This window comes from Schistocerca cancellata, chromosome 2 (assembly GCF_023864275.1).
Source record: "Schistocerca cancellata isolate TAMUIC-IGC-003103 chromosome 2, iqSchCanc2.1, whole genome shotgun sequence".
Classification (NCBI taxonomy): Eukaryota; Metazoa; Arthropoda; class Insecta; order Orthoptera; family Acrididae; genus Schistocerca; species Schistocerca cancellata.
Window position 1 is genome coordinate 32726919 of NC_064627.1, and position 14677 is coordinate 32741595.

Genomic DNA, 14677 nt, shown 5'->3' on the forward strand with positions numbered 1-14677 from the left:
CCGAGACGCACTGCTGGCGGCCGATCAACCGGCCGATCACTGGCGGCAGGAGCTGCCCCCGAACAACCTATGGATCAGTATCTTCTGCCTTTGGCTGAATGCCGTTCCACGCCAGCGACCGCCGGCTCTCAGCGGTCGTCGAGCTGAACTGTGGTGACATTTTTCCCTTTTCTGTCCACCTTATGTCATTTATCCATTGGAATATCCGCGGAATTCGGTCCAATCGAGATGATTTGTCGATCCTCTTACGATTCTACTCCCCAGTCGCATTCTGTCTTCAGGAAACAAAGCTACGTCCCCAATATTGCTTTGTTTTCCCTCATTTCCAATGAGTCTGGTCTGATCTCCCCTCTGTTGATGGCACTCCAGCACACGGGGGACTTATGGTTCTTCTCCATGATACTATCCATTATCACCCAGTCCCCATACATAGTTCCTTCCAAGCTGTCGCTGTGTGTCTTTCCCTTTCGGGATACATCTCCTTTCTTTGTGCCATATACATTCCATCGTCCACACCAATCGCAAGAACCGATCTCCTTCATCTCATTGGTCAGCTCCCAACCCCCTACTCCTCCCGTTTGTGGTTGGGGGCTTCAGTGCCCACCACCCGCTTTGGGGATCTCCACATCCTTGTCCGAGAGGCTCCCTATTGATTGTCCTCTTCCACCAAGCAGGTCTTGTTTGCCTCAACACTGAGAAACCTATATTTTTGTCTCCCTCCACGTCAATCTTCTTTCATTTGGTCTTTCGGTTGGTACTGCTCAGCTAGCTTGGCGCTTTGTATGGTTCGCTTTTGCTGATACACACTCCAGTGACCATTTTCCGTGCGTCCTTCGATTACAGCCACAACTGCCATCCATGCGCCCAAGACGCTGGAAGTTTTCCCAAGCCAACTGGACACTTTTCTCTTCTCTAGCAACATTTCATGACCGTCCATTTCCTAGCAACGACGATCAGGTTACTCGTGTTACAGAAGTTATTCTTACAGCCGCGGAACGTGAAATACATCATACCTCCCCTTTGCCCCGCCCCCCCTCCCCAAGTTCTTTGGTGGAATGAGGCGTGCCGTGACGCAATACGGTAGCGGAGACGTGCTCTTTGCGTTTCCCGCCGCCATCCGGCGTTGGCCAACTGTGTCCGCTATAAGCAGTTACGTGCGCGATGCCATCTCATTGTCCGCGATAGCAAGAAGGTAAGCTGGAACTTCTTTACCAGCTCCTTTAACACCTTCACTCCCTCATCTGTAGTTTGGAGACCAATTCGACGGTTATCCAGCACATCTAATTTCTCCCCGATTTCTGACTGTCGCGCAAGGTACCTTAGTGGATCCAGTCGCGATTTTAACTCACTGGGTCAACTTTTTGCTGAGATTTCGAGTTCTTCAAATTACCCGCCAGCCTTTCCCCCGAAGAAACGAACAGCAGAAGTGCGACCTTTCTTTTTTCTCCTCTCAATATCGAAAAAGCTCTAATATTGTTTTTTCTCAGTGGGTACTCCAACACGCACTCTCTTCGTCTCGCTCTTCCACCCCAGGACTGGATGGCATCCACGTCCAAATGTTGATGTATTTATCATACCATAGTCTGCGTTACCTCCTTCACCTTTATAAAGGAATTTGGACTGTTGGACTGACAGTAGCTTCCCCAGAAGATGACGGGAAGCTATCATCATGCCTTTTCCTAAACTTGGAAAGAACAAACATCTCCCGTCTAGTTTTCGCCTCCTCTCTCTCACGAGCAGTGTATATAAGGTTTTGGGGCGGATGGTTAACTACCATTTAGGCTGGTGTCTGGAGTCCCGAAACCTTTTAACACCTGCCCAAAGTGGTTTCCGGAAGTATCGTTCCGCAGTTGACTATCTTGTTGCTCTCTCCACTTATATCATGAACAATTTTCTCAGGAAACGCCAAACGGTAGCTATATTTTTTGATCTAAAGAGGGCGTACGATACCTGTTGGAGTACAAGCATCCTCCGCACACTGTTCTCTTGGGGCTTTCGAGGTCGGCTACCCCTTTTCATTCGTGAATTTATGACAGAGCGCACATTTATTGTACAGGTGAACACTACCGTACTTTCTCCCAAGACAACGGGGTGCCCCAGGGTTCCGTGCTAAGTGATGTACTGTTTGCGAACGCCATAAATCTAATTATGGGCTGTCTCCTTCCTAATGTCTCAGGCTCCCTCTTTGTGGACGATTTAGCGATCTACTACAGATCGCAACAGACTAGGCTTCTTGAACGTCGTCTTCAAGGATGTATCGATCGCCTCCATTCTTGGAACATTGAAATCGGCTTCCGCTTTTCTCCCAGTAAGACCGTTTGTGTCAATTTTTGGCGTCGTACGGAGTTTCTTCCGCCTTCCCTACACCTAGGCCCCATCAACCTTCCGTTCATGGACGTCGCTAAATTCTTGGATATTATGTTTGACAGGAAACTGTGCTGGTCTCCCCACGTTTCATATCTTTCGGCTAGCTGTCTGCGATCCCTCAACACCCTCCGTGTTCTGATGGTAGCTCCAGGGGAGCGGACCGAGTGGTCTTTCCGCACCTATATTGCGCCTTAGTGGGCTCGAAATTGGACTATGGAAGCATAGTTTACTCCTCTGCACGGCCATCTATTCTTCGGCGTCTCGAGTTTGTCCACCACTGTGGATCGCGTTTAGCGTCTGGAGCTTTTTATACCATCCCCGTGGAGATCCTATACGTTGAGACTGCTGGACCTTCGCTGTCCAATCGGCGAGCTGTCCTTCAGAGTCGTTACGGTAGTCATCTGTCTTCCATGCCTGCTCATCCGACTCGTGCCCACTTTTACGATGCCTCCTTGGATTTAGGGAGTTCGCTTCCGTCAACTGCTATATTCCCTTCCCTTCCAATTTACAAAAAGTTTCTTCACAAATGGGGGTACAACGCCACCTTGGCTTCGTCCCCGGACCTGCCTTCTCTGTGACCTTTGCCAGCCTCCCAAAGATAGTACTCTCTCTATAGTTTATCTTCGGGCATTGCTGCTCTATGCGCTCAAATGGAGGATGCCACATTTATTTGCACTGACTGCACATTTGGTGTTGGGAGTGCCTATATTGTTAGGGGGTTGGTTGGGTTGGGTTGTTTGGGGGAAAAAACCAAACAGCGATGTCATCGGTCTCATCGGATTAGGGAATGACGGCGAAGGAAGTCGGTCGCGCCCTTTCAAAGGAACCAGCCCGGCATTTGCCTGGAGCGATTTTGGGAAATCACGGAAAACCTAATCAGGATGGTCGGACGCGGGATTGAACTGTCGTCCTCCCGAATGCGAGTCTAGTGTGCTAACCGCTGCGCCGTCTCGCTCTGTCCTATATTGTTGGCGACACAACTATTAGGTTTCGGCTTTCCGACCAGTGTTCGGTTCATACTGTGGACCCTTATACTGAAACTTTCTGGCAGATTAAAACTGTGTGCCGGACCGAGACTCGAACTCGGGAACTTTGCCTTTCGCGGGCAAGTGCTCTACCAACTGAGCTACCCAAGCACATAGTTTAATCTGCCAGAAAGTTTCATATCAGCGCACACTCCGCTGCAGAGTGAAAATCTCATTCTGGAGCCTTATGCTGTTCTCCAGGCTGTCCAATACATCCGTCGTCATAAGTGGATGCAGTATATTATATGCTCGGATTCGCTCAGCTCTCTTCTCAACCTCCAAGCTCTTTATCCCGTCTATCATCTGGTCCACCGGATTCAGAACTGCCTCCACATGCTCCACAGCGGCAAAGGCTGACGTCTCTCTCCCTCGGCCCGCTGTTGGCATGGCTTCCTTTTCCGACCTACAGAGCGCTTTATGTCGTCGTGTTGCTCTTTTATGGCACACACATTGGTCTGTATTTCCCAATAATAAAGTACGGGATGTCAAACCTCTTCCCTGAGCTTGGACCTTTTCCTCTCGGCCTCGTCGTCGTGAGGAGGTAATTTTAACTAGACTCCGGATAGGGCACTGTCTTTTTAGCCATCGACATCTTTTACGTGGCGATCCTCCCCCGCATTGCCCCCAATGCTCTCAACCCTGGACGGTGAGAAACTTTTTACTTCAGTGCCCCTATTTTAATCTGCTACGCGCCCGTTTGCAGCTGTCGCCTGACATATCTTCCCTTTTAGCTGACGACACGCACTCAGCCGATCGCGTCCTTGAGTTTATCGGCGTCAGTGAGATCACATCGGTCATTTGGAGCTCTTTTTCGGGGAAAGGAAACCACCTTCAACTGCAGTTTTATAAGATTTCCTTCCGTTCTTAGTTTCCGTCTTTCTCGAGTTTCGCTCCCATTGCTGCTCATTTGAAATTTGATTTTTTTACCCTTCGCTAAGGCACAGAATGGGCGCTTATGACTGTAGCAGTTTTGCGCCGTAAAACTATAACAAACAAAACCTGCAAGCACTTAATGAGGCAAACACCCAGACAGTTGCTACCATTCCACCGTAAATGCATGAAGAACTGTGGAAAACTTCCTGGAAATACTTTGTAGATGTGTCAACACTGGAGGACGCCATTTACCGGATTTAATTTAAAAAAAAAAACAGCTAATGTAATATGGCACAATATTTTTTGTTCAGAAATAAAAGTATTTTATCTGTATCTTCGTTTGTTTGTAATTACATTTTGGAATATGAGAGGTATTTTTGCCGTACCCTGTAAGTTTGCAGGACATAACACCTGTTGCGAGTAAACTAGTTTTCTTTCCTTATTTTGTGTGGCTGTAAGCAAGAAAAAATTCAGATATGGTTTGAAATTATGTCTGGTGGGAGATGACCTGGGGAGTCGCTGTTACAATCTTGCGACTCTGGCTAAAAATTGGGGTGATATGCGAATACAGGAATTCAACAAGAGAGTTCATCTTAGCCTCTCTCACCCCAGTTCTCCACAATCCTATGTACACGTGGTGCCCTTGTTAAGCTGAGCAACCCAGTGGAAGGTAGGGTAACCAACCGCAGCGGGAAACTGGGTCAGTGGGCCGACAGGATGTTGAGGACAGTGGAAGGCAACAGGATACCACCAATGGAATTACTTCCCTAGACGCTCATGGGATGGACCTCTTTGCACGATACTCCAGAGGTAAAGCTTCCCCTCAATCGGTTTTCCGGGAGGTGCACTCAAGAGATTAGGGCAAATGGAAAAGGAAGGAAGGAGATGAAGAAGGAAGACTTATTGAGGATTGGGACTTGGAATGTTTCAACATCTCCAGGAAGGGAAATTAGAAAATTCCAAATATGAAATGATAAGAAACAAATTGAATGTACTCGGAATGAGTGAGGTGAGATGGGGTGATTGTGGAGAACTAGAAAGTGCCGACATTCGATTGTACTATTCAGGTGAAGATAAAAATGGAATATATGGGGTTGGAATTTTGATAGGTAAAACACTGAAAGATAAGATTATCAAAGTTGAACATGTTAGTGGAAGAATAATGATGATGAGACTGAAAGGGAAAAAGAAGGAAGGAAGGAAGGTCTGTATGCCAACAAGTAATCATTCAGATGAAGAGGTAGAAGAATGTTATGAGGAAATAGAAAACTTCCCAGAGAGAGAGAAAAGAAATGCATGTATTTTTATAAAGAAATACAACAATGGACTAAAGGAAGCAGAGGCAGCAGATAGTAAAATGGTGAGTGAACCCGAAGAAATAATGAGAAGATTGGAAGAATACGAGTATATAGAACGGATATATGCTGCAAACACCCGACCAAGTAAGAAGACCTTGGGATAGAAGAAGAAGAAGAAGAAGAAGAAGAAGAAGAAGGAAGAAGATCAAGTAGATGACAAAGAAAGTGAAATACTAACTAGTGAGATTGAAGAATCTATGAAGGAGATGAAAAATGGAAAGGCAATGGGAATCGATGAGATTCCTGCGTAACTGTTAAAGTCATTGGAGAAAGAAGGGAAAAGGGAGTTAACTACATTGTGTAATCAAATATAAATGACAGGAAAATGGCCAAAGGACCTTACAGAAAGTATCTTAATATCTATACAAAAGAAAAAGAACAGCAAAAAGTTTGACGAACGTAGAACCGTGAGCCTGATATAGCATGCAGCCTAAGTCTTGCTGAGGATGCTCAACAAAAGGCTATATGGAAAGCCGAATTGCGGAATAGGGGATGAACAATGTTGTTTCAGGCGAGTAGTGGGAATTAGAGATGCTATTAGGCTACTGAGAGTGATATGGGAGAAGTACATGAAGAAGAAAAGAAAGGTGTATGTTGTGTTCATTGATTTTGAGAAGGCTTTTGACTGTCAGATGGGACAAACTGATGGAAATCCTAAAGAAACATGAAGCTGACTGGGGGGACAGACCGCTGATTAGAAATTTTTTAACCAGAGAGCAATAGTAAGAATAGGAGGTGTGATGAGTGAAGTAATTGAACTGGGAAGAGGTGTCAGACAAGGTAGTTAGTTTATCACCAATACTGCTCAATATCTATCTGGAGGAAACTAGTAATGAAAGTTTTGATGGCAGGAGAGGAGAGCGTATAGGGGGTAGGAGAGTGGAGTGTATAAGATCTGCAGACGACATGGTTGTGATGGCAGAGAGTGCAAGAGTGGTGGAACAAATGTTAGATGATCTAAACACAAAATTAGAAGAATATGGAATGAAGATTAAAAAGAAGAAAACGAAAAGCATGGTAGCTGGAGAAAAGGGGAGAAAATGCCGCATGAAAATATGGGGAGAGGAAATAGAGCAAGTGAATAACTTCAATTACTTGGGAAGTGTAATAATGGATGATATGTATCGCTCAACAAAAATTAGGAAAAAAATTGCGAGGCAAAAGAAGGATTCAAGAGGAAACAGAAATTACTTTGTGGACCACTAAACCAAAATCTGAGGAAAAGATTTGCCAAATGTTACATCTGGAGAGTTGCACTGTATTTTGCGGAGACCTGGACACTGAGGAAGGAAGATGAAAGAAGACTGGAGGCACTAGATATGTGGATATGGAGAAGACTGGACGAAGTGAAATCGGAAGACCGAGTAAGGTTCAAAATGGCCCTAAGCACTATGGGACGTATCATCTGAGGTCATCAGTCACCTAGACGTAGAACTACTTAAACCTAACTAACGTAAGGACATACACACATCCATGCCCTAGGCAGGATTCGAACCTGCGACGGTAGCAGCCGCGTGGTTCCGGACTGAAGCACCTAGGACCGCTCAGCCACAGCGGCCGGCACCGAGTTAGGAATGAAGAAGTGTTGAGAAGAGTTGGAGAAGAAAGAAACATGCTGAAAGTCATCAGAAAGAGAAAACAGAACTGGACTGGACATTGTTTGAGGAGGGACTGTTTATTGAAGGAAGGAATAGAAGGAATGGTGCAGGGAAAAAGGGGAAGAAGAAAAAGAAGATATTAAATGCTGGACATTATCAAAGGAGACAAATAATCAGAAATGAAAAGAGTGGCTATGGACAGACAAAAGTGGAAGAGGCTTAACCCATGACAAGACCGGCCGTAAAGCAGAATACCATACTACTACTACTACTACTACTACTACCGAAAGTCGCCGAGTGCTCTCCTTATCAAACACAGGAAAGTGTCTAAGCATTACCATCCTCACACTTTCCATTTTTCTTTTCAATATGCAAATCACATCTGAGAGCGATTAAAGGCTTGTGTAGGCCGATCGGTTCGCTATTTTTGATTCCAATCACGAGGATTACGACAGTGAGTGTATGCATCAGCCCAGAATTATTAATTTCTTTCCTCTCTGTCATCTGGAAATTGCTGCGTTCATGTTGAGTACTCGCTTGCAGTCCCAAGCTGTGAACTGCCAGCAGAAAAGGAGGGGCAGTCAGCATCAGGGACCCTAGACGGCAACCTACAGGGCAAGACACCGGCTGGGGCAAGTACGCTGGGAACGTACTGCCCAAGTGGCGAACACAGTAGCCGTCTACGGAGACATTCTGAAGGAAAAGAACTGCGCGTGCAGCAGACGGGTGCTCTAAAAGGATAGCCTGTGGAAATGTCCTTTCTGGCAGTTGTAGTGGGACGCGAAATGGAAGCGTCACCCATCCACCAGTGTCAGCCCAGTTTGCAGGTGAATATAAGTTTAATTTAGTTTGTTTATGTATTTTGGTAATATTTTGTAATGATGGTGAATTATCTAAAAGTTTGTATTTTTTTTTATGTTTCATGTACGGAGAGGGCGGCGCAACGAACGGAGACAGCATCTTCGCTGCCGCGACCAGAGAGGAAATTGCTGGCCACTATACGTCGCGGGTCGACAGCCAAAGAGCAACAGAAGATCCTGGAACCGAGTTGTTGCCTCGTGCTTCTAAAAATTGAAAATGAATTTTTTGTACTCTTTTTGTATAACAATGACGTCATAGAGAGCTTAATCTTATTGAAAACGTCAGTCCTAGTTTGTTAACGGTCAAGTTCACATATGTATGTAGGAAGCTAATAAATTAGTGGAGGTTACTAAAGTTGAAACACGTGTTCTGAGGATTTATTTATGGAGAATTATGTGAACTGATTAATAATATATTTGACAAGATTATTGGATTTTCACAACGTTCATCGCAACTTCGAATCTGAAAAGTTTAGTCAATGTGTGATTCTGATATCGATTAAGTCAAGATAACGTGTGTCAATATAAGTTCTGAGGAGAAACAAACGAAATTTAAATAGAAAGAGTTTACGCAAACCAATTGGCCCAAGTGATGTAATTCTTTGCATACGACTCAACTGATGTTTTACAGTTTCGTTCAAGAACCATTCTGTGACAATTTAAAAAGAATATAAATCATTTTGAAGTGGGTTGTAACTGACGTAGGTGAAGAAGTCTGCACATGGTCATATATCAAAAGAAAATCGTTTATAAACAAACCTATACGTCGTTACACTACACCGTGCTCTTCCCGCACAGGGCATTGCGCACTAGCTGGCGAGTTCACAGAAGGCAGGTGACGTAAAAGAAAACTTTTTCATCCCATCATCGTGGCTAGAGTTTTCTGAAAAAAGAGAGCTGAGGAATATAGTAATGAAGGCTGCTTTGAAAATATTTGAGAGGAGAGCGCGAATTGGTTCTTCAAAACTCGACGCTCTAGGGTAGGCACGCTTTCCTGTGGTTCTCGGAACTTCGTTTTTTCACTGCTGCTGCTGCTCTTTGTAATAACCCGCCATCTTTAAACATAATACGGTCCTTTCTAGTCTACAGGCTGGTCTCTTAGCCGACACACAGAGCGATACCACAGTACTCTGTGTGTCATCGCCCGTGCCCCACCAACGTGGAGGTGGACCACTATGCCCTCTTTCTGAGTATTGATTTGTAGCCATAAATGACTATACAAAGATTTGACAAAATTATAATTATAGAGATTTAAATGAATTTTAAAGTTGGGATATTACATAAAGTTAATTAATGATTTAAGATTTTTGTCTTAACATGCAAGAGTGCACTGATAAAATTTTCGTTTCAGTTAACTATAGCTTGAACTTACAGTTCATTTAGCAAGAGTGCAAACTTTAAACCTTGCCTATCTAGGACGTGATAGCATAAAACCTGATATTGACATTGACATATACAGTGTTACTGAGTCAAGAGCTTAAAATTTTCACACGCAAGTGTAAAGCTTGACATATTACTACTGCGGCGGTTCATAAAACTTACAATTAGTCAGTTCCTTAAACTTACAATCAGTACATCGTAGCTGTAATATCTATGTGTACCGTCAGAACATTATAACTCTACAACTCTTGGTTTGACACATCGTGGTAGCTCCCATCCCTGCCATCTTCCCTGTTTCCTCGCTGACGCTGTCGTTGCTGTGGCCAGAACTGCGCAGCTTGGCGTTGCCTTTCTCTCCTGTAATGCTCCTTAAGGGCCCTTAAGACTCTGTGTGCTGTGTCATTGATTAACTTACATTTATCAGGGTCCCGCAGCGCTCGTCTTGTATCAGTTGTACTTCCTCACTTGGTTGATGTCTGTTGCACTGGAGAATAACATGCTCTGCTGTTCCCAGGTTTCCACATATGCAGTTGGCGGCTCTGTCCTGATGTATACGGTTAAATTATGTTGGGTACAGTTCGTGACCTGTAAGTGAATGCATCATGCCTGCGCCTCATCAGCATATCTCATTTTTAGGCGCTCTTCAATATTAGGAAAGAACTCAAACACAAGCCTGCCTTTTACTCTGGTGTCCCTTGCCTTTGCCACTCCATCAATATCCATCGCTTTGAGTCGTGTGTAGTCGGATATCCTCGTGAGTTATCTCTTGAACTTTAATAACGGGAGATTGGAGGACAACGTTTGAGCAGGCGATAGTGGCAGCATTTAACACTATTAAAAATTACACTACTGGGTTGCGCCAAGCGAGCCTTGTGCTCATTCGTGGGCGATGTTGATCGAATGCGACTCAAAACGAAGTAAACATGGGAGGCAGGTGCTTCGATTATTCTTGTCGCACTCCTTTGGTAGATTTCAGTCTAGTAGTAAATATGTCAGGCAGCAGTAGCCGACCGAGACACAAGCAGCAACAGGAAAGTAACCGATTTTGTAACTTTACGAGTTCCTAACCAGGGCCGAATTTTATAATATCTTCTGTGCGCTTTGTGCTGTGTGTTTCTTGAGCTTCTGCATGTTTATTTAATATCTAATAGCCACAGTTCTCACGTTTTAGTTTGCGTCAGAAAGTAAACCGATTTTGTGACATATTACAAGTTCCTAATCAGGGGCGAATTATTTACTTACACTTGAGTGCTTCGGTAGTTAGGCGTTAGAATCTCTGCGTATTAATCTAATTTATTAGAGACAGTTCCTGCGTTTTCGTCAGGGTTTACAGTAGAGTTGCGCAGCATGTGCCGATAGTCCCTTTATCTGCATAGTTTAAGTTTTCCATGGTCTTTAGTATGGACAAGGTCTGCGATTCCAGAATGAGATTTTCACTCTGCAGCGGAGTGTACGCTGATATGAAACTTCCTTGTAGATTAAAACTGTGTGCCCGACCGAGACTCGAACTCGGGACCATTGCCTTTCGCCTGCAAGTAGAGCACTTGCCCGCGAAAGGCAAAGGTCCCGAGTTCGAGTCTCGGTCGGGCACACAGTTTTAATCTGCCAGGAAGTTTCAAGGTCTGCGATTGTTGTGTGCGGATGCGAATCGAGTTGGTGAGACTTCGCCCTCAGCTTCTGGCTGTGAAGGCTTCGGTTACACAACTTGAGGCTGCAGTGGATGGGCACCACGGTTGTGGGCCGTCCGTGGGAATCCAGCGGACGTCTAGCACGGCCGAGTCCTCCGATACGTCCTCAGCAGTGGCCAGCCCAGTTACTGCTCCCGGTGAGGTCGACCCCATACATGTGGTCGAGAGGGAGGTCGCTCCGGGTTGTAGCAGGTGGCGAAAGACTTCCCAAGCGGCCGCAAGTAAGGCCTCCCGGGTTTGTCTAACAAACGGGTTCCAGGTGCTATCTGTGGCCGACACTGTCGCTGAGCCATATGCTGCCGCCTGTCCTTTTTCATAGAAAATCTCTCACCCTGCAAGATCTGGACAGTCACAGTGGGTGGGGTTACTGAAAGTTGGGAGCTCCAAGGTTAGGCACGTTATGGGGCCCCTTAGGGACATGCCTGCCAAGAAGGGAAAGAAAACCAATGTGTACTGCGTGTGCATATCGGGTGGACTCATTCCAGATATGAAATGGGTTCTTACAGATACCATTCTCCCCTGGACACCAAGTGGATTTAAACCCAACCGAGAATCTGTGGACTGTTCGTGCCACGGATCACCGGCCAAAAAATTTAGCACAGTTGGCCACGGCAATGGAGCCGGCATGGCCCCACAGTCCTGTCGATACCTCACTGACTGTCTTGCTGCACGTCTCGCAGGAGTTCACGTTGCAAAAGGTGGTTACTCAGGCTCTTACGAGGCGGTCACAATTTTCCAGGGAGGAAGACGATGCTGGGAACCTGGATTTGTGTGTCTTTATTCTCACCCTAATTATAACTGACATTTAGCAGACATGACCACTTGTCCAAACACTGATGATCATTCATTTTGAATGAATGTGAGTGTAATAACAAATGCCTGCAACAAGGCAAATTGACGTGGAGGCTCTAGCTTTAGCTTTCCAGTAGCAGCCTGGGAAGGCAGTTGTACGTCATTCTTTAAGCCCGATCCAGTGTTGACATCCAGACGTGACAATACGTCGTCAGGCATGACGGAAAACGGTGTGTCTCCAGGAGTGGAGCCTCGTGATTGACTATTTCTAATCCGAGCATCGTGGACGTCGTCTTCAAAATTTCAGCTGTTGAATGGGATGGAAAACTTTGGGCTGGAAGGATCACACGTTTCCTCTCCTGTCTTCTGATTCGAAGAAACCCATGCTCTTTCTAAAAGAGGCAGTTTGGGGCTTGGTCATTACACTCCCACCATTGTCGGTCTTTGTATGCAGATGAGAGAACATTGAAGGGAATAGTCACAGCAAGCAGTCGCTGCTTCGTGATCAAGTAAGTACTGATTTTGGATGGGAGTTAGTTTTGATTTCAAGTCTGGTTTCTCTATAATGATTTCTCCATCGTTTGGAGCTGTGTGGAATTCTTTCGACTAATTATTTCATTATCGTCTAAAGTAAACTAAGATGGAACAGAATTTGGTGTTTGATTGGTTATGTAGCAGTCCATGTAGCGTGTGCTCAGTTGATTGTCGTGATTCTTTTCACTGAGTGTCACTATCTGGGTCTGATCATTCAATTAGTAACGTAAAGTCGTGAACTTTGCTTCCGAATCGTTATGTGCCAGAAAATGCAGCCATGGTTTGGCGTAGCATCATTGATTGGTAAACATAACATCCTCGGTCCTAGGTGCGAAACCCGCCACTGCTCAAATGTTGATTAATAATCAGCATTGGCCGCTGAAGACAACCGGCATAAGAAGTCACCCCTATTCTGCTAATGGCCTTGTCAAAGAGGGCGATGCAGCAGACAGAGGTTCAGCAGTAGATACAGACTCAAGTCACAGTACAATAGTGATAAGAGCAAACTGAAGTTCAAGCATTAGGCAGGAAGAGCGAATACGAAAGAAATGGGATATGTAAGTACTAAGGAATGACGCGATATGCTTTCACTTCTCTAATGCTGTAAGTACAGCAATAACGAATAGCTCAGTAGGCAGTCCACATAAGAAAAATGGACATCTCTAAAAACGGCGCCAGCCAGGGTGGCCCAGCGGTTCTAGGCGCTTAAGTCTGGAACTGCGCGACCACTACGGTCGCAGGTTCGAATCCTGCCTCGGGGATGGATGTGTGTGATGTCCTTAGGTTAGTTAGGTTTAAGTAGTTCTAAGTTCAAGGGGACTGATGACCTCAGATGTTAAGTCCCATAGTGCTCAGAGCCATTTGAACCATAGCCATCTAAGATCACATAAGTTGGAAAGGAAAACATAGCTACAAAGAAGGTAACTGCAAAGAAACCATGGGCAACAAAATAAACACTTCAGTTCATCGATGAAAGCAGGAAGTACAAAAATTTTCCAGAAAACTCAGGAATACAGAAATACAAGTCGCTGCGGAATGAAATAAACAGGAAGTGTAGGGAAGCTAAGACGAAATGGCTGCATGAAAAATCTGAAGAAATCGAAAAAGAAACGATTGGCAGAAGGACAGACTCAGCATACAGGAAAGTCAAAACAACCTTCGGTGACATTAAAAGCAAGGGCGATAATATTTAGAGTGCAACGGCAATTCCACTGTTAAGTGCAGAGGAGGGAGCGGATAGGTGGGAAGAATACACTGAATGCCTCTGTGAAGGGGAAGATTTGTCTGATGTGATTGAAGAAGAAACAAGAGTCGATATACAACAGATAGGGGATTCAGTATTAGTCAGAATTCAAGAGAGCTTTGGAGGGCTTAGGGTCAAATAAGGCAGAGGATATAGATAACATTCCATCAGAATTTCTTATACCATTTGGGGAAGTGGCAACAAAACTACTATTCACGTTGGTGTGTCGAATGTATGAGTCTGGCGACATGCGATCTGACTTTCGGGAAAATATCATTCACACAATTACGAAGGTTGCACGAACTGACAAGCGAAAGAATTATAGCACAATCATCTTAACAGCTCGTGCATCCAAGTTGCTGACAAGAATAATATACGGAAAATGGGAAAGAAAATTCAGGATGTACTAGATGATGATCAGTTTTGCTTTAGGAAAGATAAAGGCACGAGAGAGGCAGTTCTGACGTTATAATGGAAGCAAGACTAAAAAAAAAATCAAGACGAATTCGTAGGATATGTCGACCTGGAAAAAGCGTTCGACAATGTAAAACGGTGCAAGATGTTCGAAATTCTGAGAAAAATAGGGGTAACCTATAGGAAGAGACGGGTAATATACAATATGTACAAGAGCCAAGAGGGAATAATAAGTGTGGATGACCAAGAACGAAGCACTCGGAGTAAAAAGGGTGTAAGACAGGGATGTGGTCTTTCCCCTCTACTGTTCAATCTGTACATCGAAGAAGCAATAATGGAAATAAAAGAAATGTTCAGGAGTGGCGTTAAGATTCAAGGTGAAAGGACATCAATGATACGATTCGCTAATGACATTGCAATGTTGAGTGAAAGTGAAGAAGAATTAGATGATCTGCTGAATGGGATGAACAGTCTAATTAGTACAGAATATGGGCAGAGTGTAAATCGAAGAAAGACAAAAGTAATGAGACGTAGCAGAAATGAGA